We start from the raw sequence: 23,753 nt of genomic DNA on the forward strand, positions 1-23,753 counted from the left end.
TGGATTCCACTGATGATCCAGTGGTTAGGACTCCATATTTTCACTGCCAGCGGCCTGGGTTTGATCCCTGGTTGAGGAACTGAGGTTCTGCAAGCCAGTAGCTGTGGTGAAGAAAAAAAAAAGAGGCATTTCTGCAGTGAAACCTCTTTCTACGTATATCTGGGAAGGTGCTTCCCATATATCTGGGAAGATAGGAGACTTATTGATATAATATTTGAGAGGTCAAGGAAATGAGAATAGGAGGGAAGTTGAAATAGGATTGTAACTACTCTGCTTTGAAAACTGGAACTTTTTTTAAGTTTCATATTTGAAGTGAAAATAAAATGCACTTGTAAGAAGTTCTGACAGTTTTCTAAATCTTAAGTAATCCTCCACAGAATAACATGTCAGGACTTTTTGGATTGAAAAAGATGCAATTTTGGGGTCCAACTGAAGATAAATCATGAAAATGAAAATCAATTTAGTAATTATTGTTGATACAGTTAATGTATCCAATCAAGGGCTTTGATATACTAGGTACTAATAACAGATACCCTGCCATCATAGAATTTATAGTTTAGGGAGGAGTTAGGCAATTACTGTGCTCTGTGATAAGTACCGTGATAGGCCATTTGAGCTGCAGGGGTAGCTCAGAGAAGGGGCACCTTAGCCAGAGGAGAGATTCTACCATCAGAAGGAGTAGGAGTTAACCAGGGAAGATGATGTGGGAGTCCTGGAGATTGAGAGCAGATATGAAGGTCCAGAAGCAGGGAAGAACATAGCAAATCTGAAGAGTGAAAAAAGGAAGTGGACAGCAGTGTATTTGAAGGAACCGGGAGAGCACATGGTGACACGTGAGGCTGTAAGGGTAGGCAGGGGCCAGGTGATGGTGGCTCTTACGGATCATTTAAGATGTGGGCTTTATTCTAAGAATGCTGCGCTGTGCTTAGTTGCTCAGTCATGTCCGACTCTTTGTGACCCCGTGGAATGTAGCCCACCATGCCCATGGGGATTCTCCAGGCCAGAATACTGAAGTGGGTTGCCGTGCTCTCCCCAGGGGATTTTCCCAACCGAGGGATTGAACCCAGGACTCCTGCATTGTGGGTGGATTCTTTGCCATCTGAGACACACATTAGATTTTGTTCTAGAGAGATTATTTTGGACTGGGTGTGTAGAGTTGATTTGGAGAGAAGTAGGCTAGAGTATGGAAGACAATTTAGAAAATTGTTACAGTAATCCAGGTAGCTGAACTAGGATGGGAGTAGTGAAGCTTGAAAGGAGTGAACAGGTTTAAGAAGTTTTTATGAGACAAAATCATTGGGACTTTGTGGTATGTTTGATTTAGGAGTGCAAGAGAAGGAGTCATAATTCTTGGGCAGGTTTACCAAGAGGGATTAAAGGAGGAGCAGTGTTTTGGGGGAAAAAAATATGAGTTCAAGGTTTGACATTGTAGATGTCTGTAGGCAGCTTGACAAATGGTATAAAATGTGAGAAAGATGTCTGGGTTTGAAATGTACTAATTGAGATTAAGTAGGTAGAGTTGAAGAGACCTGGAATAGAACCCTGAGGAGCTCCCTTTAAAAAAAAAGTGATTGTTTCGAAAATCTTACATTTTTATTAGTTTTTCTTCCGTCTGTGCTTACTGTATTCACTTTCCTCTGTTAGATTATAAGCCCCTTAAGGGTAGGACCGTGTCTCTTTTGTTCACCTCTGTGTGCACAGTACTTGGCATATAGTATACACTTGATAAGTATTTGTGAGATGAATACAGTTTTCCTATTGCTTTTGTTCCTCGTTTGAGTCTTTAGTTGTGGGCATTTATTTCTGGGATTTCTCTTCTATTGTTTGAACAGTTTGTCCTCTTCCAGTCAGTATCATGTTGTTGTTCAGTCACCCAGTCGTGTCCGACTCTTTGTGACCCCATGGATTGCAGCTCTCCAGGCCTCCCTGTCCCTTACCATCTCCCGGAGTTTGCCCAAGCTCATGTTCATTGCATTGTTGATGTATCCAGCCATCCCATCCTCTGACATCTTCTTCTCCTTCTGCCCGCGATCTTTCCCAGCATCAGGGATTTTTCCAATGAGTCGTCTGTTCGCATCAGATGACCAAAATACTAGCACTTCAGCATCAGTCCTTCCAGTGAGTATTTGGGGTTGATCTCCTTTAAGATTGACTGGTTTGATTTCCTTGCTGTTCAAGGGACTTTTAGGAGTCTTCTCCAGCACCACAGTTTGAAGGCATCAATTCTTTGGCATTCTGCCTTCTTTACAGTCTAGCTTTCACAATCAGTATCATATAGGTATGTTTTCTTTTAACTTTTCATTATGGAAAATTTGAAATTTATAAGAAAGAAAACAGTTTACTTAAAATCCACATAGAAATCTAAATTGAACAATTCTTATGTTTCTCATTTTTGCTTAATCTCTTTTGGGTGTAGTACTGCAAATTACAGAAATTGGTTTATTTTTATCCCTAATTACTTAAATGTATCTCTCAAAAGTAAGAACATTTTCTCATATAACTATAATCACATTATCACACCTAACTAAATTAGCAATTTCTTAATATCATCAGAAACCCAGCCTGAATTAAAATTTTGCCAGTTATACCCAAAATGTTTGTGTTAGTTTGCTAGAGCTGCCATAACCAAATACCACGTACCAGGTGCTTAAACGACATAATTTATTTTCTGACAGTTTGGAGATTATAAATCCAAAATCAGTGTATTTCTTCTGAGGATCTCTCCTTGGCTTGCAGGTGGCTGCCTTCTCTGTGTGTCCTCACGTGGTCTTTCCTCTCTGAGTGCATCCTTGGTGTTTCTGTATGTCTGAATTTCCTTCTTATAAGGGCACCAGTCAGATCAGATTAGGACCCACCCTAATGGCCTCCTTTTACCTTAGCTTTTTAAAGGCCCTAACTCCAAATATAGTCACATTCTGAGGTACTGGGGGTTAGAACTTCAAGATATGTATTATTTTTTTGTGGTGGGAGTCCGGGGCACAATTCAGTCCTAAACAATGTCTTTTATACTGCTGGCTTGTTCAAAGCAGGATTTAATCAAGGACTATGCAATTGCATTTAGTTGTAAATTTCTTACGTACACTTTAACCTACATACATCTCCCCACTTTACCCCTTTTCTTCTCTTGACAATACAGACATCTAGCCAACTGTCCTGTAAGATATTCCATGTTTTGAATTTGTCTGACATATTTCATTGTTTCCTGTTTCCTATAAGCTGAAAGCTAGATCTGAAGAAGGTTTATGTAAACTAAAACATTTTGGGCACCGGTATTTATAGTTTGTGCTGTGGGGGTCATAATGGTTGTGTCTGGAGGCACATGTCTCATTGTCCTGCTCTTGGTGATGCTGAGATTGATCACTGGGTAAAGTGGTAACAGAATCGAATTGTTCTGTTATAAAGCTTATTTTTTCCCTTATCACTAAGAAGTTATCTGTGGTTCAGCACTGTAAGTATCATATGGTTTTGATCGTTGCAATTTAGGGTAGTGTGGTTGCTTGAATGCCATCATTAAGGGTTTAGTTACGGATAGTGAATATTTCTCATTTTTCGCTCTCCAGCATTTGAACCCCTTGCCTGTATTTGGCAAATTTCCCCAATTTATGAGGCAGAGCGTCTTTTTACTAGAGAAGCTGAAAATGTTAGGTGCTTTACTCCCAGTCACCTTCTTGTCTAGGTCATGGATACCTACCTGGGTTCTGTCAGTCAAATACCTATGTCCAGTTTTGGACTAGAAGCTTGTAATATAAAGATGACCCTGGGAAAAAATGCATTCCAGTGAGGGTTGGTAGCAGTAGCCACTATCTTGTTTAGTTTAAGAAGCAGCAGGGGCACTGATGCCAAGTGTGGCATCCACCCAGTGTCTAGACTGTCGGTAATGTGGGCGGTGCTCACATCACAGAGCTCTCACATCTGTGCCAGCGGCAGCGGTGTCGTCACTGGAAAGGCTGAGGCTTGCTTTCAGGCATAGCCTCGGCTGTGTGGCCTTTTACAAGTCCAGTTCCTTGCTTTTCTGAAGATATATTTTAATAAATTCCATTTCTGCTCAGGTAGCTATAATTTCTTTTTCTCCTTAGTAACTAAGAAATCTTACTGGGAGAAACACTTTGAGGGGATAATTTAGGTCAGAAGTTGGACCCAGTGTCATCTTAGATCCTCTTTAAATCTGTAGTTATTAAAAAAAAAAATCTGTAGTTATGTTTGCCTATCCATTCTTGGTTTGTAAAAGTGATTTTATATTTGTCTTTATTTCCTTGTTTCTTGTTCTTTGAAATATAGTTTGTCACCGGTTGTTAAGTTTTAGAAGTATTCATTGCAAAAGCATTCGTTTTATGCCCACTGTGAGCCTGAGCTGGAGAAACAAGATGAATAGTAATCTGCCCTCGAGGAAGATAAATCACATAGAGATGTTAATCTTGAGAGGGGTTCAGATAAAGTGCATTGGCAGTTCAAGTAGCAAGAAAGTGTTTGCTGTAGGAGGGGTAGGAGATGATGAAAGGGTCCTGTTTGAGCTGAGTTTTGAAGGCACGGAGGTGTCTAGGCATGGCCAGATGAGACAGAAGGGGGATTTGGGTAAAGGGGATAGCATGACCAGACGTAAGATGTTGACTGTGTATACGGGGGTGTTTATTCTGTTAGGAAGCAAAGCTGATAATTTAGAATGCTTTTTTGTTCATTAACAGTGATGGTAAGAAATGCATTGCATGTTGACATAAATGACATACATTTTATTGGAAAGTAACTATTTCTAAAAACAGTTTAGTGAGAAAGCATGGTTTTTACATTTTGCAAATTCCTTTAATGTCTGCCTTAGTAGATGACAGATTTTCATATCTGCTACTACATTCACTCCACGGTGGTATGTTGTTTGGGTTGAAATATTTGAAGAGAGTCTGGCCATTTTCCTTTACTTTTAACCACCACTCGTCTTGGGGCAAAGAGTGAGGAGCTGAGAGTGCAGGTGTTTGAAGGTCTCTTCTGCATACCATTTAACCAGAATGAGATAAACAGTGAAGATTTTGTGGAGGAGGTGAGATTTGAGATGAGGCTTGTAGGCATTAGATAAACAGGAGGAAAGAGAAAGGCATTATTGTTGGGGCCAAATAATATAAACAAAGTTATGGAAAATTAAATGTGTCAGGAACAAAAGATTAAAACAGTTGCCTTGATTTCAAAAGGTAGAACAAAAATAAAAATGATCTTCGGAGAAGGAAATGGCAACCCACTCCAGTATTCTTGCCTGGAGAATCCCGTGGACGGAGGAGCCTGGTGGGCTACAGTCCAGGGGGTTGCAAAGAGTCCAGTACGACTGAGCGACTTCACTTTCACTTTCACTTTCACCCCTCAGCTGAGAAGACTTTTAGCTCTTGTGTTTGCTACTGATTGTTTTCTTGAGTTCTCAAAGACCTGTGACCATATTTTTTTTAAGTTGCCTGTTTTCTAATTGCATCACTTTACACACTGTTGTCTAATAATATGTGGTATTTAGAATGCCTTCTTAATTATTTTGGGCAGCCATTGCCTGTATTTTCTTAGCACCTCCTTGGTTTTCTTACGTGAACTCATCTGACAGGGAAATGCAGCTTTTTTGCTTGCCCTCTCTGCATACTGGACCGTCTGAGTCAGTGTTCTAACTAATTCCTGATGGTCTCTGAGCTACTGTTCTACCAGACTCAGTAGTTATGTGCTTCAGGAATTTTTCGGTAGAATTGGTCCTATTAGGAGACTCTTGGTGTCACCTTTGTTATCTTAAAAGCTGGTCCCTTCGCTGAGGCTCTTAATTTTTTGAAAACTTGATTCTATTTCAGCTGAAAATTGGCAAGGCTATTTAAAAAACTGAGGGAAGCCATTTAAGAAATTGAAAAGTAATTGCAAACAACATTGGGTAGTTGTGACTTTCAGTTCTGTATCAGTTGAATTTTTGTGCTCTTTTCCCTGTGTACGTGGTGGTTCTATTTTTCTCCAATAAAATTTTTTATTAAAAAAAAAAATGATCTTCATGTACCGGGATCTGATAAACTCTGGCAGATAATGAAAGACCGTGGTACAATTAGTTGGCTCGTAATGCTGGGGAGTAACAGTGGCTTGCCGTTTATTGGGTGCTTTCTATGTGTCAATTACTGATCTAAGTTTAATATGTGTATTCATACATGCAAATAGCCTGAGAAAGTTGGTATTATTATTATCATTTTCCATATGAGAAACCTGAGGCACAGAGAAATTATGCTACTCACCTGAGGTCATAGCATCAGTAAATTGCAGAACTGGGATTTAAACTCAGACAAACTGGATTCCAAGGCCTATTTTTTTATGGAGCACACTAAATTGCCTCTTAAATATTAAAAAATAAGTTTATATAATGAGGATGGTACTAGCTTCTGAAGGAATATTGAAACTGAGGAATTTAAACTTGTACAGGAGAATCTGTAAATATTTGATTTTTTTTCAGTTTAACTTATTAGAAATTTTAATTTCAAAATATTTATTGAATATGTCAGCCATTGTGGTGAGGGTGTAAGGATGAGTATGGCAGAGCCTGCTAATTTTTCCTCAACAGCTCTCTGTCCTTTCTTCTGAAGTAATATCTTCTTTTTTTTTTTCCATTTATTTTTATTAGTTGGAGGCTAATTACTTTACAATATTGTAGTGCTTTTTGCCATACATTGACATGAATCAGCCATGGATTTACATGTGTTCCCCATCCTGAACCCCCCTCCCACGTCCCTCCCCATCCCATCCCTCTGGGTCATCCCAGTGCACCAGCCCTGAGCACTTGTCTCATGCATCCAACCTGGACTGGCGATCTGTTTCACACTTGATAATATACATGCTATTCTCTCAGATCATCCCACCTTCGCCTTCCCCCATAGAGTCCAATCTTCTCTGTATCTTTCCAATTTTAGTATATGTGCTGCCGGAGCGAGCACTCTTCAGAAGTAATATCTTCTTAAGCTGGGCTCATGTTCGTTGATAATAACGACTACATCTCCCAGCCCTTTTTGAAAGCTGGCATGGTCATATAACTAAGTTCAGGCCCTTGGAATGTAAGTAGAGGTACTGTTGGAACTTGGCTTAATATAAAGATGGTATATATCCTTTGTTCTCTCTCTCTCTTTTTTTCTTTTGATTTGGGCCTTTCCTCAGTCTTACAGCCTGTAAAATGCCAAAGGGAAAGGTGTTAAAAAAGAATAGAATCTCTTTGAATGGAAATTCTTATAAAGGATTGCATAGGAGCTGTCCACAATGTCAAGTGAGGGAGAAAACTATGTCATAGGAATTAAAATTTGGTAGGACAGTAAGAATACCACAGATGTGTGGAAAACTTTATTAGAAATACTCAGTTGGTGAGTTTGAACATGCTGATCCTGGAGCAGCTAACATCCTTACTCACAACCTGGCATTCTCAGAAATTTCAAACTCCTAAAGATGCTTGGCCAGAAAGGGCCATGATTATCTATTCATCTGAAATGTAAGTAAAGCTTGGGAAAAAAATGACAGCATGACTCAAGTTACACAGGCAGCCTGCTGTTTTATTTTTCTTTTAACCTCATGATACTATTATTTCTCTTTCTTTAAAATATTTGAATAGATGATTTTTCAGAGAAGTTTTAGGTTCATAGCAAATTTGAGCAGAAAGTACAGTTTCCATAGACCCCTCCTGCCCTACCCTCCATGCAGAGCCTACTTCACTGTCAGCATCAGACATCAAAGTGGTACATTTGTTACCATTGATGAACTTACGTTGATATGTAATCATTCCCAAAGTCTGTAGTGTACATTGGAATCCACTTTTAGTTTTGTACAATTTATGAGTGTGGATGTATAACAACATGTATCCCCCACTATAGTATCATACAGAATAGTTTTACTGCCCTAAAAATCCTCCATGTTCTGCTTTTTCATCCTTCCATCCCACCTGACCACCACTCATTTTTCTTCTGCCACCAGTAATTTTGTATTTTCTAGAACGTTGCATAGTTGGAATCTTATAGTAAGTATTCTTTTCACATTGGCTTCTTTCACTTAGTATTATGAATTTGAAGTACTTCCATGTGTTTTCATGTCTTGATTGTTGTTGTTCAGTTACTCAATCATGTCTGAATGGACTGCAGCATACCAGGTTTCCCTGACCTTCACCGTCTCCCAGAGTTTGCTCAAACTTAGGTCTGTTGAGTCGATGATGCCATCCAACCATCTCATCCTCTGTTGACCCCTTCTCCTCCTGCCCTCAGTCTTTCCCAGCATCGAGGTCTTTTCCAATGAGTCAAGTCTTAGCATCAGGCCAAAGTATTAGAGCTTTAGCTTCAACATCAGTCCTTCCAGTATATCAGTCAGTTCAGTTCAGTCACTCAGTCGTGTCCAACTCTTTGTGACCCCATGGACTGCAGCACGCCAGGCCTCCCTGTACATCGCCAACTCCCAGAGTTTACTCAAACTCATGTCCATTGAGTCGGTGATGTCATCCAGCCATCTCATCCTCTGTCGTCTCCTTCTCCTCCTCCTCCTCCTGCCTCAGTCTTTCTCAGCATCAGGGTTTTTTCCAGTGAGTCCATTCATCACATCAGGTGAGTTTCAGCTTTAGCAGCAGTCCTTCCAATGAGTGATTCAGAACTAATTACCTTTAGGATGGACTTGTTGGATCTCCATGCAGTCCAAGGGACTCTCAAGAGTCTTCTCCAACACCACAGTTCGAAAGCATCAATTCTTTGGCACTCAACCTTCTTTATGGTCCAACTCTCATATCCGTATATGTCTGCTGGAAAAATCATAGCTTTAAAAAAAAAAAAAGAAAAATCATAGCTTTGACTAGATGGACCTTTGTCGAAAGCGTGATGTCTCTGGTATTCAATATGCTGTCTCTTTTTAGCACTTACTAATAGTCCATTGTTTGGATTATTTATTTATGAATTCACCTACTGTAGGAATCTTGGTTATTTCTGCATTTCTGTAAATATAAATAAAGCTATTGCAAATATACATGTGCAGGTTTTGTGTGGACACAACTTTTTGGCTCCTTTGAGTAAATAACAAGGAGTGTGATCACTGGATCATATGGCTAGTTTTGTGAGAAACCACCAAATTGTCTTCTGGAATGACCATATCATTTCACATTCCTGCCAGAAAGGACTGAATTTCTGTTACCATGTTCTTGTCGGCAGTTGGTGTTGTCAGTATTCTGGATTTCAGTCCTTCTAATAGGTGTATGGTGATATCTTATTGTTTCAGTTTGCATTTCCCTGATGACTTAGATATGGAGCATCTTTTTATATATTTATTTGCTATCTGTTATGTTCTTTGAGATAATCTATTTTACCCCATTTTTAAAATCAAGTTGTTCATTTTCCTATTATGCTATTATTTTCACGCCTTTCTTTTTTCTTGTCTTCCTCTTACAGTTAATGTAAGAGACATTGTGTCTTAGTGAAATCCCTTAGAATCAGACTGTTAAAATCCTGTTTCCATCATTTAATCACTGTGTTTTTGTGAAAGTTAAAATAAGCTCTTGTGCCTCAGGTTCCTTTTTGGTATAAGAAAGGTTATAATGTGTGATGGTTAAATAAATTGATATATATAATATAAAAAGGGCTTGGAGTAAGGCTTGACCTATGTTAATACATAGTATTTATTATCCCATCATTTCATATAATTGTTATCAGTCATTGCTCTTTACCACATTCCCTCTAGAAAACTTCTGTTCAACTTATTTAACTAACTTGTGTATGATTTTTAGGAATATTTATATTTTCAGTCTTAATTGAATTTTAAAAATCACGTTGCTACCATATGAGCATATTCTCTTGGTAAAGTGTATAATAAATACACAAGTATATCTAGTTAAAAATAAAGTTCCCCTGCATGTAACACCTCTTCCCCTTAACTTCCTCTCGTCTTTCCAGATGCTAAGTACTGTTCACAGTTAATAGTAGATTGAGGCTGAGCAGATAGGCCTCAGGTGGTGTTCCATCTTAAAAATATTTTAAAATCTGAAGTTTCCTGGCAGCTGTTCTGATCTAGAGTCTCTTGTAGTAGGGTAGTTTTATGAAGCCCTGCAGTGTTAATCTCTTGTACCCTCCTCAGGATTTATTTGTAGATCCAATACCCTGAGTAAGATCTACTGCTCTTTGTTTACTTCTTCAGTTTGTGGTAGTCAGGGTATTTTGTTTTTCATCTTGGCAGTTGTATGCTAAGAATTCCCAGCTTATTTAAGAAGATGCTTAGCCTTAGTGGTGTGGAAGTTGATCCCACAGGTCACTCAAGGTTGGGGTGGAGTTATGGTGGCAACCATAGCCTGCTCATGTTGACATTTTCTGTGTGAGGCAGTGATTCTTGACTGCTTAGGATTCATGATGGGCTCCACTGAAACGTGATTGTAGAAATAGGAGGCATCAGGAGGGATGTGTCAGTGCTCTGGGCCATCCGCCTGTTACTGATCTGGGACTTGTAAGGAGACCTGGAGTTGCCTTACAGTCTTTTAGCTTTAAGTGCAGAGCCTACTGGCTAGCCACTGTTCATTAAGAAAATACCCAGCTGAGAGGCAGAAAATTGTACGCAGCTTGCTTTGAGAACTATAGCACTTAAAGTACTTGAAGGGTAATTAGAATTTTATTTGTTTTAGGTTTTACTTATTGAAATGATTTTTAAAAGATGTAAAATTGTACATTCAAATAATTATTTCCTGAAAATTTCCACCTTTATTTTAAAATCCTGGGTTCAGTTCACTTGCTCAATCGTGTCCGACTCTTTGCGACCTCATGAATCGCAGCATGCAAGGCCTCCCTGTCCATCACCAACTCCCGGAGTTTACCCAAACTCATGCCCATCGAGTCGGTGATGCCATCCAGCCATCTCATCCTCTGTCGTCCCCTTCTCCTCTTGCCCCCAATCCCTCCCAGCATCAGGGTCTTTTCCAATGGGTCAGCTCTTCGCATGAGGTGGCCAAAGTATTGGAGTTTCAGCTTCAGCATCAGTCCTTCCAATGAACACCCAGGACTGATCTCCTTTAGGATGGACTGGTTGGATCTCATTGCAGTCCAAGGGACTCTCAAGAGTCTTCTCCAACACCACAGTTCAAAAGCATCAAATCTTCGGCGCTCAGCTTTCTTCACAGTCCAACTCTCACATCCATATGTGACCACTGGAAAAACCATAGCCTTGACTACATGGACCTTTGTTGGCAAAGTAACGTCTCTGCTTTTTAATATGCTATCTAGGTTGGTCATAACCTTCCTTCCAAGGAATAAGTGTCTTTTAATTAATTTCATGGCTGCAATCACCATCTGCAGTGATTTTGGAGCCCCCCAAAATAAAGTCTGACTCTGTTTCCACTGTTTCCCCATCTATTTCCCATGAAGTGATGGGACCAGATGCCATGATCTTAGTTTTCTGAATGTTGAGCTTTAAGCCAACTTTTTCACTCTCCTAAATCCTGGGTAGTATGTAATCATGTAACATATTTAAGAGTACAAGTAAAAAGTGAAATCTCCTCATTCATTGTTTACTAAATACACACATTTAAAAATAAAAGAAATGAGCTTGCAATAGAGAGTGTATTTTGGATATCTTTCTGTGACACTTATTTGGCAGCATGATACTTATGGAACTGTTTCCTTACTGTTGGGTACAATCTGGGTCTCCCTTGCTTCCCTGGTGGCTCAGTGATAAAGAGTCCGCCTGCAGTATAGGAGATGAGTTTTGGTCCCTGGGTCGGAAAGATTCCCGGGAGAAGGAAATGGCAACCCACTCCAGTATTCTTTCCTCGAGAATCCCCATGGACAGAGGAGCTTGGTGGGCTACAGTCCATGGGGTCACAAGAGTCGGACACGACTTAGAGACTACACCACCACCTTCACTGAAAGCAAATCTAGTGTTCTTGCCATTGTATTTTCTTGTATTAATGGATATTTATCTAGGACAGATTTTTGCAGGTGGAAAACAGTGTACCTTTACTTTAAAATTAAAAAAAAATTCAGTAGAATTAAATGCTGACTCTGGATGTTTAAGGGGGCAATAAAGCTCAAACTTGTTTTGGTAGAGATGAAAAATGTTTCATTTAATAATGAAAACTGTTTATCATATAATGACTATTGCAGGTAGAGACTCTCAAGGAAATTTCTACATAGTTGAGTTTCAGATAGATGAAGATGTGAGGATAATCTCTCAAAATAATGGCTAATACTTTTTCATTGTCATTAAAATTAAGAGGAAAAAATTTCTGAAAGACTTGGTGATGTTTTGGCAAGACGTTACATCAGTTTAAGCTGCTTCCTAGTGAGAGGTGTAATGACGATAGTTGATGTTTTGATATAAAAGTGATGGATTCATATGGTTAGAATTTAAGCAGTTTCAGAATGTCTGTATCTTCTGCTTCTGTTCCACCCTCACTTCAGAAGAACTCCTGAGTTTAGTTATGCAGGGGCTGGTTTCCCAGTTTGTCATTACATTTCCATGTGCTTTTTTTCCCTTGAGGTACAGTTGATATACAGTATTAGGTAAATTATATGTTTCAGGTGTATGGTATAGTTTCACTATTTTCAAAGGTTCTACTCCATTTATAATTACTATAAAATGACGGCTATATTCCCCATGCTGTGCAATATATCCATGACCTTATTTATTTTATACATAGTATTATAGTTTATACTTCTTAATCGACTACACTTTTCTTGCCTTTCCCTTCTTCCCTTCCACTATTGGTAACCATTAGTTTGTTCTCTATATCTATGTGTCTGGGTGGTGTTTTTTTTTGTTGTTGTTGTTTATTCACTAGTTTGTTTTATTCTTTGGATTCCACTTGTGATACCATACAGTGTTTGTCTTTCTCTGACTTATTTCACTTAGCATAATGCTCCCCAAGTCCATCCATGTTGCTGCAAATGGCAGCATTTCGTTCTCTTTGTGGCTATTACTCCATTGTGTATACCACCTCTCCTTTATCCATTCATCTATTGCTGGACACTTAGATTGTTTCTGTATCTTGGCAATTGTAAATAATGCTTCTATGAACATTGGAGAAATGTTATAGAAACCCTTCTATAACATTTTCTGATTAGTGGTTTGCTTTTTTCCGGATCCATACCCAGGAGTGGAATTTCTGGGTCATATGGTAGTTCTATTTTTAGTTTTTTTGAGGAACCTCTATATTCTTTTCCACAGTGGCTGTACCAATTTACTTTCCCACCAACAGTGTAGAAGGGTTCTCTTTTCTCCACATCCTCACCAACATTTGTTATTTGTGATCTTTTTGCATATCCATGTACTTCTGTTTTCCTTTGTAGTTGACCACTTTGTTGCTCAGCTGTATCTTTGCTAATGTGAATGTGTAAAGGGAAAGGGAGGAGTGTGATCATGTCTGGTAGATGATGGATTATTTGAAAAAGTTGTTCAAAATAGGGAATCATGCGAACATAACACAAATACACCTTTTAACATGTTAAGTTGAAATCTTTGTGTACCTTTATTTACCAAGCTTTTGATGTAGGGCCAGGGCCTTCTGGCATTCTGTATATTGGTCTTTCTTGCGTACACCTCACCTATAATGCTTCATTTTAGATTTTTTTAGTGCGCCTAGAGTAAAACCTTAAATCCTTAAATGTGGTACAGAGCTGTATGCAATCTTGTCCCTTACCAGATTTAAGAAATCTACTCTTCCTCTGGTTTTCTGTGATCAAGTTTTGCTGACTCTTCAGTTTCTGAAACTTGCCTTAGAACTTTCCCACATGCTGTTCCCATAACCTGAAATGATCTTTTCCTCAAATCTTTGAATGTGGAATCTTAATCTCAAGTGTCCTGTTTTTAGAGAGGCATCCTTAGTCCTTAGTGTTCCAGTCTAAAGCGGGATTACCCCCCAACCCCCACCACCACTAATATCACCTGATTATTTTCCTTCATTCTACTTGCAGCATTTGATGAGTATAGATCTGTGGGTTTATTTGTTGAATTTCTGCCTTTTCACAAAACTAAAGGCTACATAAAGGCAAGGGTTTTATGTGTTAGACTTGTCAAAGCCTGTGCTTAGAACAGTGTATAGATATAAGAAGAAGCTTAAATATTTGTTGACTTAATTAATCAAATATTTATTAATTGTGTTTTTGTCAGTACTGTAGGGGCATTAATAAAATGCTACTTAGTTACCATATTGGTAGCCTGTAGTATATTTTTAAATGGAAATGTGTACATTCAGGTATGCATCATGTTTAATAAAAGGTATGACATTAAAATTTTCAGATGATAATATTAGAATATGCAAATTTTCTACTAAATTAAATAGAACCCTTTTTAAAACATGGGAGAAAATGTTGCTTATCCTTTTGAAATTAGTTATTCATTCATTTTTCATTGACACTGTCTTGAGAATTCTGATCATCTTTGAAAACCTAGGGAGATCATAGGCATTGTAGCCTTTTTTCCCACTGAAGTAATTAAAGTTTTCTTTGAAACTCTACATAATGTAGTTATACTTGCCCTCTGGAGAACCAAATAGGTTTAAAGGATAGCACTAGAAGTAAGTAGAGCATGGGCAATTAAAGCTAAACAAACACACTGCAATTCTGATTTGTTGTATCTTAAGATCTTTTGTCCTTTATAGGGTGTGCTGGGATGAACAGAATGCCAGTCATCATTTATAAAGGTTTTTAATCATAGTTTTTTTGTTTTTGCAGGACCAGAAATTTTCTGATTTGAAAGGGTATACTTTATATAAGAGAACTGTGTGCAGTAAGTGTTCAGCTTTTGTTTTTCTATTAAGTCTATGGAATGTAGTTTCTTGACTATGGGTAAGTGGATTAATATTTCAAATCCCATTATAGTGGTAAAGTAGATTTGGGTTAGGTATTTGTATGGGTCGTCTAATGTGATTAACACATTAAAAGATTCTGTGTTGACATGATCTTGCTAGAGAGAAATCATTTGGTCTTTGAAATATGTAAGTTTACCCCAACAAATGTGATATTGTCAGGTGGTGTGCTATGCTCTTGACATTTTCCTAGGAGCTCTAAATAAAAGATGAATAGACATATGGTTGCGGTCCAGGAGGAGTTAGTTGTAATTGATGAGGTAGACACATAAGTTATTATGTGATTGATAAATGCTTAAGTAAGAATATAAAGTAATGTAAAATGTTGTATAAACACTGTAGAGGGAGTGATCTACTCTTTCTGGAAAGATTGTTAGTCAGGAAGTTCAAACTGTTGGGATTTTACCCTCTCAAATTTGTATAAAATAGGGCTCCTTAAACTACTTGAAAAGAACCTCACCGACAGAGGAGAGTAAGACTGCCCTTTGAATATACCTCAGAGCAACTTGGAAGTTTCTTAAATTCTCTATTTTATATTAAGTCATGTGACTGTTGCCTTCTATTGCATACTGATTATATAAATGTAGTAATATTTCACTCTCAGAAGAGAAAAAAAAATCCTGTGGGTCTATTAATTTTGGAAGACTGGGGTGAATGAATAGGACTAATACCATGTGTGAGACACCTTCATTGTCTTAGTATATCCCCAGCACGCCTCAGTTTGTGCCTGAGGGTATATGTATGCTGACTGAGAAAAACAGATTGTCAGTCAGATCATGGAACATTGCATTCTTCTTCCTCGTTTCCCTCCCACATTCCTGTTGCTTTCTTTCTCCTTTCTTTTTAGAATTGCTTGGTATGCCATGATCATTTTACTTACTGTCCTGCAGGTCTTTATCAGCCAGTGAATAGAGAACATTGCTACAAGATGTTTGGGGGTATAACCAAGGGTGTTCCTAGAATAACAGAGAAAAGCTGAGTCAAGAGCATTCATTGTACACAAGGAAAGGGTCAGATTTGGCTCATGAGAGTTAGCAAAAGTCTAGGAAGGCAAGTTTATTAATAAGGGAAAGATGGGCCAGACTATAAAGTTTGGGATTAGAAGATAGAAGTTCAGTTTCATAGCAACAGCAAAGCGGGTGGTGGTGACTGTTTTTTCCCAGAGTGGTCAGGGTATTAGATCAAATGGTCTAAAGGTTTCATAAATTAAGTACATATTCAAAAATAGATTATCTATGAAACTTTGTCATTCAATATCAAAAGGAATTATGTTACTGGTTTATTTTGTTGATGATAATATCCCTCCCTATGGTTCTCTTGATGTTAGTGTGTTTCATTAATGACAGCTGCTTGATTTCTAACCTCCTGTATTTCTTACTATGCTGCACATGTCAGTTGGAGTTTCAGGAAGGTCTGTTGAAGTAACTTCTCCACATTCCTAGGCTCTTAATTCATTGAGAACAGAAACGAGGAGCCAAATGAAGTGAAAGGGTTAGTTGCTCAGTTGTGTCCGATTCTGTGCGACCTCATGGACTGTAGCCTGCCAGGTTCCTCTGTCCATGGGGTTTCCCAGGATACTGGAGTGGGTTGCCATTTCCTTCTCCAGGGGTTCTTCCCAACCCAGGATCGAACCTGCATCTCCTGTGTTGCAGATGGACTCTTTACCATCTGAACCATCAGGGAATCCCAAATGTGGGGAGAAATTGTTGAGCTTTAGTACTAGTAAAGATGAATTGTGAAATGTAGTAAGGATTCTAGTATTGCATTCTTCATTGCAAGAAGTGAAAGCCCTCACACAGAAGTAAGAGAACAGAAGAATAGTTCCCCTGCTCCCCAGTGCAGTGAATCATGACACCTGCCACAGCCACTGTTCATTCAGATGGAAAGTTTGGTCAGGGAACTAGGCAGGCGTTTTTTTAATTTGGTCACTTCCCAGACCAACACCAGGCACCCAACCTATGGGCCATCCTTGCAGGAGACAGACTGCTATAAAGTGAGATTGATTTGGTTGCTCTGAATCTGGTCTCTGTGTTTAATTAGCTGTATTAACTAGAACAAATTGCTTAATCATTTGAATGTATTTCTTCATTTATAAGGTGGGAATGCAGTTAGTTCAGTGACTGTTGTGAACATAAACAACAAAAAGATAACTAAAATGCCCAATACTGTTTGGTTCATAGTAAGCATTTAGTAAATAATAGTAATAATATGGTAACTGTTATTTATTTTCAACAGATTAGACCCTGAATGTTTAAATCTTTAAAAATTACAACTACCACCTTAAACACACAGTATGTGATACTTGTTACATTCTAAATTGTGCTGTTAATAGACATGCATGCCTTCAAATTAATATTGCTTCTTTGGCTTACTCATTTCATCAAAGCAAAGGTTACAGTTATTTTTGTGCTGATGCCGTGATCTTAGTGATCTTAGTTTTCTGAATGTTGAGCTTTGAGCCAACTTTTTCACTTCACTTTCATCAAGAGGCTTTTTAGTTCCTCTTCACTTTCTGCCATAAGGGTGGTGTCATCTGCATATCTGAGGTTATTGATATTTCTCCCGTTAATCTTGATTCCAGGGTATGTATAACAGGGTAAATGGGCTTCCCAGGTGGCTCAGTGGTACAGAATCTGCCTACCAGTCAGGAGATAGGGCATTTGATCCCTAGGTCGGGAAGATCTCCTGGAAGTGGAAATGGCAACTCACTCTGACGGGATAGTCCTATGGACACAGGAGGCCTGTGGCCTACAGTCCATGGGGTCGCAAAGAGTCAGACATGACTGAGCACTCATACAAGCAAGCAACAGGTTAAAGAGTCCCTGTATCTATGGAATGAGATAAGATTAAAACATAGTTGTATACAGTCTGTATGATGTTAGAAATTGTAACAAGGGCTGGGATTCCTGGTACTAAATTATGTTTTCTTTGGCTAAATAAGTCAGAAGCTTTTCTCAGACTAATTACTGTTTACTGGTTTGGTTTTAAAAATATATATGAAGAAAACCGTTTAAGACATGGACTTTCCTGAGTTTTCCTAATTGCCTTTATTAAACTTTTCCCTGCTTCCCTCCCATCCTCCTCCCTACCTTCCCCGCCCCCCTCCCCCCAGTGGTTACTCTGCATTGGAAGTATGCTAATCTTAAATTTTTCTTATTTGAAAGGTAGAAACTACTTTATATTGGATTTGAATTGGAAGGACAGCTGTTCCACCAGGGGATTTTTAATTGTTACTGATTAGAAACCAGAAAGTGACTAGATAGGCACCAGAAGTTAGTATTTAGTCTGTGGGAAAATGCCTTTAACTGCAGTCCGATGAGGGTGTAATGTTCATAGAAGCCACCTTGGTCTCCTGCGATGCTCTTGGATGTCCTCTCTGCCGAGGCAGCCTTGCTCCCTGCCCACTCCTTACTGTTAGGGCATGCATGAACTTTGTACGTGTGTGAGTTCGTCTCTGTGTGACATGGAGTTTGGAATACTGTTGTACTTTTGTGAAGCAAGGAGGAGCCTGAGAATTTTTTTCTCCCAAAGTGCAATATGTGATTACTAGGTAGCTATATCTAAAACATAATAGATTAGGATTTACTTCAGATGTAGTGTTTTGAGTTTAATTTCTGGATATGTCAAATGTGAGTTTTATTTCTGTGTTTCTCCAGCTGTTTATTTTCCTCATTCTCTTGAAAGAACACACTGAAATATGTTCTTCGCTTACAGAAGTTTAATGTATTTTGATGTATTTTGACAAGACTATGACAAGTTGTAAAAGACCCTATCCTTCCATTTTTTAAGCTTTCATCTTCTGGTTTGTCATATCAGGTGTTACTGAATTTGTATGCTTAGTACTCTTATAAAAAAGCTGGTGATATTTAGCATATCAGGTACAAGTTACTTAAACAACACATATAAATAAAAAATAAAGTCAGGGACAGGCCCTGAGGGGTCCTGAGATGGGCTTTGACTAGTGGGAGGAAAGTTATTCGCTGTTATTTGGGGGAAAAAAAGGAAGTGAAGTTCAGATGTCAAGTTAACTACTCTGGTTTCTTTGTTGATTTTTCTTGGAAACAGCTTCCCATTTGTAGAAATTGGTTTAGAGGTGGTAATTTTGATATCAGATATATGAGTTTTTATCTGAATTCCTTTGTTCAGAAGCAGGAGAGAATCCCTGCCTCGTTTTTTTACCTTTAGGGAAAAAGTATTAACAAATAATGTTTAGCTGTGTGTTAAAAAGATAAGCTGGAGAATTTAAGAGGAGGGGGAACCTTTGACTTCTCACTTTGAGTATTGGCTTGCAATTATTAGATTCCCAAATGTAAACTTTGGGAATCAAGAGGGGATTGCCTGAATAAAGTAGCATTACTGTGTTTATGACTATGTATTCACTGTCTGGGCCTATTCATACCCTTGTAGGAATAGTCAATTTTTATTTTGTGTTTATAACCTATGATATATTTTTTTATGGTAGAAATACTTGTTCATTTCTCTATTATCTCATCTGTGACTGAATTAAGTAGATGAAAAGAAAACACCTTTGGTTAAACTGAACTCAAATCTCCTAACAATGTAGTAAAATAAAAATGCTGTGGGGCAAGCAGAGTTTATCTTCCCAACTTAACTAATAAGTAAGTGAGACTGTCATGTTGGAGGATCTGTGCCCACTTCTAACTTATTAATTGATAGAATTAGGGTGAACACTGTGTTTATTTGTACTTGCTCCATGCTTTTAGATGGAGTGTTTTTTTATATATGGAGTGTTGATGGTGATTTAAAATGTAACAGTAGTCAGACTTTGGGAACCAATTAGATCACTATACTCACTTCTTTAAAGTGTTTTATAACTTCCTGGTGGAATTGGTTTTGGTATTGAAATTTAGCTCAGTATAACTAACTGGAACTTTCTTTTATATCTTTGGTTTCATCTTATGTTTGTAAAAATTATATAGAGTTGAAAATTGTTATCCTAATGATTGAAGTTGTGAAAGCCTTATTTGAATTCAGGTAAGACTGATTTTTGTTTTGTTTAAGTTTACAGAGAAGCTGCATGCTTTGTGACTTGCAGCTGAAAGAGCCAGTATTAAGTGGAGCTGTTTAAATTTCTCTCTCAGCAGTCCTCAACCTTTTGGGCACCAGGGTCCGGTTTTGTGGAAGTTAATTTTTCCAAGGATTGGGTGTGTGCGGGATCGTTTCAGGATGATATGAGTGCATTACATTTATTGTGCACTTTATTTCTGTTATTATTACCTCCACCTCAGATCATCAGGCATTAGAACCCAGAGTTTGGGGACCCCTGCTGTAGATGAATGCTTCCACTTGTGAACCTGTTACACGGAGCTTAGTGCTATCCATCTAATTCTTATGTTTCAAAATAGTCTCATTTTGATTTTGTGTCAAGTTCAATACGTGGGTTGGATAAATGGTTTGCTCCAAGAGTCTAAATAGTATTTTTGGAGAGTAGGGAGAATTATTTGGAAGTGCTGAGTTTTTTTTTTTTTTTAATTTTAAAGAGCTCAAATAATCCCCAAAGCATATGTGGCGGTGGAGAAGCTGCAAGGATCTTCTGTGTTGTTGCAGGTATCAGGGCCTAATAGAGCCCACAGGTTTGATTCATCCTCCAGCTTAGAGTGCCAAGTATATAGTGGACTTCCAATAAATGCTTGAATTAGTGAATCTATGTCATGCACATTAAAAATAATTCTTTGTTACCTTTAGGCAAGTATTTAATGATTTTTCTTCCACTTTGGGGGGGGGATCGTTTTCAGAAATTGTGACATATTGTGTTTGTTCCATTTTTTTTCAAATTTGGAAAGACATGACCATTTTCAGAAATTTTAAATTTTTATCTGGTTTCCATGTTCTTGTACTTTTTTTGTTGTTAACCAATTAATCATTTAAGTGTTTCTTCTTTTTTTTTTTTTTTTAGTTCTACCACTTTATTGCTACCAACCCATCTCCCTCCACCCTCATGCACACAGGCTCAGTCATGTAACCCCATGGACTGCAGCCCGCCAGGCTCCTCTGTCCATGGACTTTTACAAGCAAGAGTACTGGAGTGGGTTGCCATTTCTTTCTCTAACATTTAAGTGTTTCTTAAATCATTCAGATGTGGAATGACTAGTTTCTTATTTCCAAGATTTTTCCTACTCCCGAATATAAGATTGCTCTGCCCTTCCCCCTCTTTCTTCATCTAGATACATCTCTGGTAATAAATTCCCTAGATTTTAAGGCATGAAATAATTTGAGAGTGGTACTTTGGAGGAGAATTGAGTTTCCATCTCATTTTCATTGCTTACTGGTTGTGTTGTTCCTGGATGAGTTACTTAATTCCTTTTTAATCCCAGTTAACTAATTAATTAACTCCTGGCAAAGCAACTGAAAAATACTCAAGTAGTAAGTGCTAATAATCAATCCAGCTGAACTATTTTAAAATACTAAAAGATGATGTTGTTACAATTCTGCACTCAGTATGCCAGCAAATTTGGAAAACCCAGCAGTGACCGCAGAACAGGAAAATGTCAGTTTTCATTCCAATTCCAAAGAAGGGTAGTGCAAAAGAATGTTCAGACTACCACACAATTGTACTCATTTCATGTGCTAGCAAGGTCATACTCAAAATCCTTTAAGCTAGGCTTCAACAGTACGTGAACTGAGAACTTCCAGATGTTCAAGCTGGATTTAGAAAAGGCAGGGGAACCAGAGATCCAGTTGCCAACATCTCTTGGATCATAGAAAAAGCAAGAAAATTCCAGAAAAATATCTACTTCTGCTTCATTGACTATGCTGAAGCCTTTGACTGGGTGGATCACAACAAACTATGGAAAATTTTTGAAAAGATGGGAATATCAGACCCCTTACCTGTCTCCTGAGGAACCTGTATGCAGGCCAAGAGGCAACAGTTAGAACTGGACATGAAACAACGGACTGGTTCCAAATTGGGAAAGGAGTATGTCAAGGCTGTAGATTGTCACCCTGTTATTTAGCTTATATGCAAAGTACAGCATGCAAAATGCCAGGCTGAATGAAGCACAAACTGGAATCAAGATTACTGGGAGAAATATCAATAACCTCAGATGTGCAGATGACACCATTCTTAAAGCAGAAAGCGAAGAAGAACTAAAGAGCCTCTTGATGAAAGTGAAAGAGGAGGGTGAAAAAGCTGGTTTAAAACTCGGCATTAAAAAAACCAAGATCGTGGCATCCGATCCCATCACTTCATGGCAAATAGATGTGGAAACAGTGACAGACTTTGTTTTTTTGGGCTCCAAAATCACTGTGGATGGTGACTGCAGCCATGAAATTAAAAGATGCTTGCTCTTTGGAAGAAGAGCTATGACAAACCTAGCCATTTTTTAAAAAGCTGAGATATCACTTTGCCAAGAAAGGTCCGTATAATCAAAGCTATGGTTTTTCCAGTAGTCATGTACAATGTGAGAGTTGGACCATAAAGAGAGCTGAGTGCCGAAGAATTGATGCTTTTGAACTGAGGTGTTGGAGAAGACTCTTGAGAATCCTTGGACTGCAAGGAGATCAAAGCAGTCAATCCTAAAGGAAATCAGTCCTGAGTATTTGTTGGAAGGACTGATGCTGAAACTCCAGTACTTTGGCGATCTGATGTGAACAAATACTCATTGGAAAAAACCCTGATGCTGGGAAAGATTGAAGGAAGGAGGAGAAAGGGACGGCAGAGGATGAGATGGTGGATGGCGTCACCGACTCAATAAACATGAGTTTGAGCAAACTCTGGGAGATAGTGAAGGACAGGGAAGCCTAGCGTGCTGTAGTTCATGGGGTCACAAAGAGTTGGACAGAACCAAGCGACAGAATGACAAAAATGCTACAAATAACTATCTGTTTCTAACTATTATGTTAATTAAAGGAAAAGTAGAGTTAATCATGAAGGTTTAGAATGTGTTCATAGTTGAGGATGAGGGGAGATTGCACAATTGATAAAATTGTGGCAACATAGTAAAGATATCATTAATGTATTGAAGACTTTCTAAATTTGTCTTCTAGATTTAAGTTACTTTTTCCGTTAAACATGCCATCTTAAAATTCATTGAAATGGTGAAGTAAAAGACTGTTTTAGTTGAGGAATAATAGTTGCTGAACTTTTAGAAATCTAGAGTTTGTTTAGTTGTTCTTGGAGGTTCTTGTGAGAAAGGAAAAAGAAAAGTATGTAATACAGTGCCTCCTAAGTAATGAGCTTAATGATTGGCAGCAAATGTGTGTGTGTGTGTGTAGTGGTTAAGGATGTGGTCTCTCTGTTCGAACTGTCGTACTAGTTTTGTGACCTAGAGTGTCATTTAGCATCCTGTTGTTTCTTCATTTATAAAAATAGATTAATGTTAGTTCTGTCTCATGTTTTTGGGGTTGCATGAAATGGAGTGTAAAGTGCATAGGACAAAATAAGCACTCAGTAAATGTTAGATGTTATTACTGTATATATATTTTTTGAGAGGCCTCATTTCATCGTGGAAAAAGAATCTTTGGGGTCTGGTTAAGTTGGTTTTGAGTTTTGCCTCAACTGTATACTAACTCTGTGTCCTTGGGCAAATTACTTAATAACTATTCTTTTCCTGTTTTCATATCTATAAAGCGAGACTAATAGGTACCTTGTAGAGTTTTTGGAAGTATTATAAATACACAGATACTCAGTGAATGGTAATTATCATAGGCATGATGCCTATAATTCAGGTCAGTAGTATTTTCTTGGGTTGGCAATGTGAGCCAGCTGGATAGATTTTTCCCTGATACTGATGGCTTTCTGAGTTGAGTACTTAGTCTATAATGAAGTCAATTACGCCTTTTCTATAACAATACAATTTTATATTAACAGTTTAGTATTTATTTATTTATAATATTTTGGAATGAAATACAAATTGTGTATATTAGATTTTACTTGTGGGAATTTCTGTTACTTGTTTTTGTAGAACAGAGGTAAAAGCAACACCACTTTGGGCTCAGGATA

The 23,753-nt window shown here is 38.2% G+C and overlaps 1 protein-coding gene across 5 annotated transcripts in view; it reads left to right on the forward strand.

Annotated features, from left to right (window-relative positions):
- The window catches only part of RABGAP1L (RAB GTPase activating protein 1 like), a 671,327-nt gene that overhangs the window by 18,585 nt on the left and 628,989 nt on the right, over nt 1-23,753 (forward strand). Inside the window, exon 2 of one of the 5 annotated variants that reach the window (XM_043922777.1) lies at nt 14,658-14,712. The exons of the other annotated variants lie outside the window; for them this stretch is intronic. The gene's annotated coding sequence lies outside the window, so the exon portion shown is untranslated. The remainder of the gene's footprint in view (nt 1-14,657; nt 14,713-23,753) is intronic. 5 annotated transcript variants of the gene reach the window in all.

The sequence above is a fragment of the Cervus elaphus genome, chromosome 14, assembly GCF_910594005.1.
Source record: "Cervus elaphus chromosome 14, mCerEla1.1, whole genome shotgun sequence".
NCBI classification, from domain to species: domain Eukaryota; kingdom Metazoa; phylum Chordata; class Mammalia; order Artiodactyla; family Cervidae; genus Cervus; species Cervus elaphus.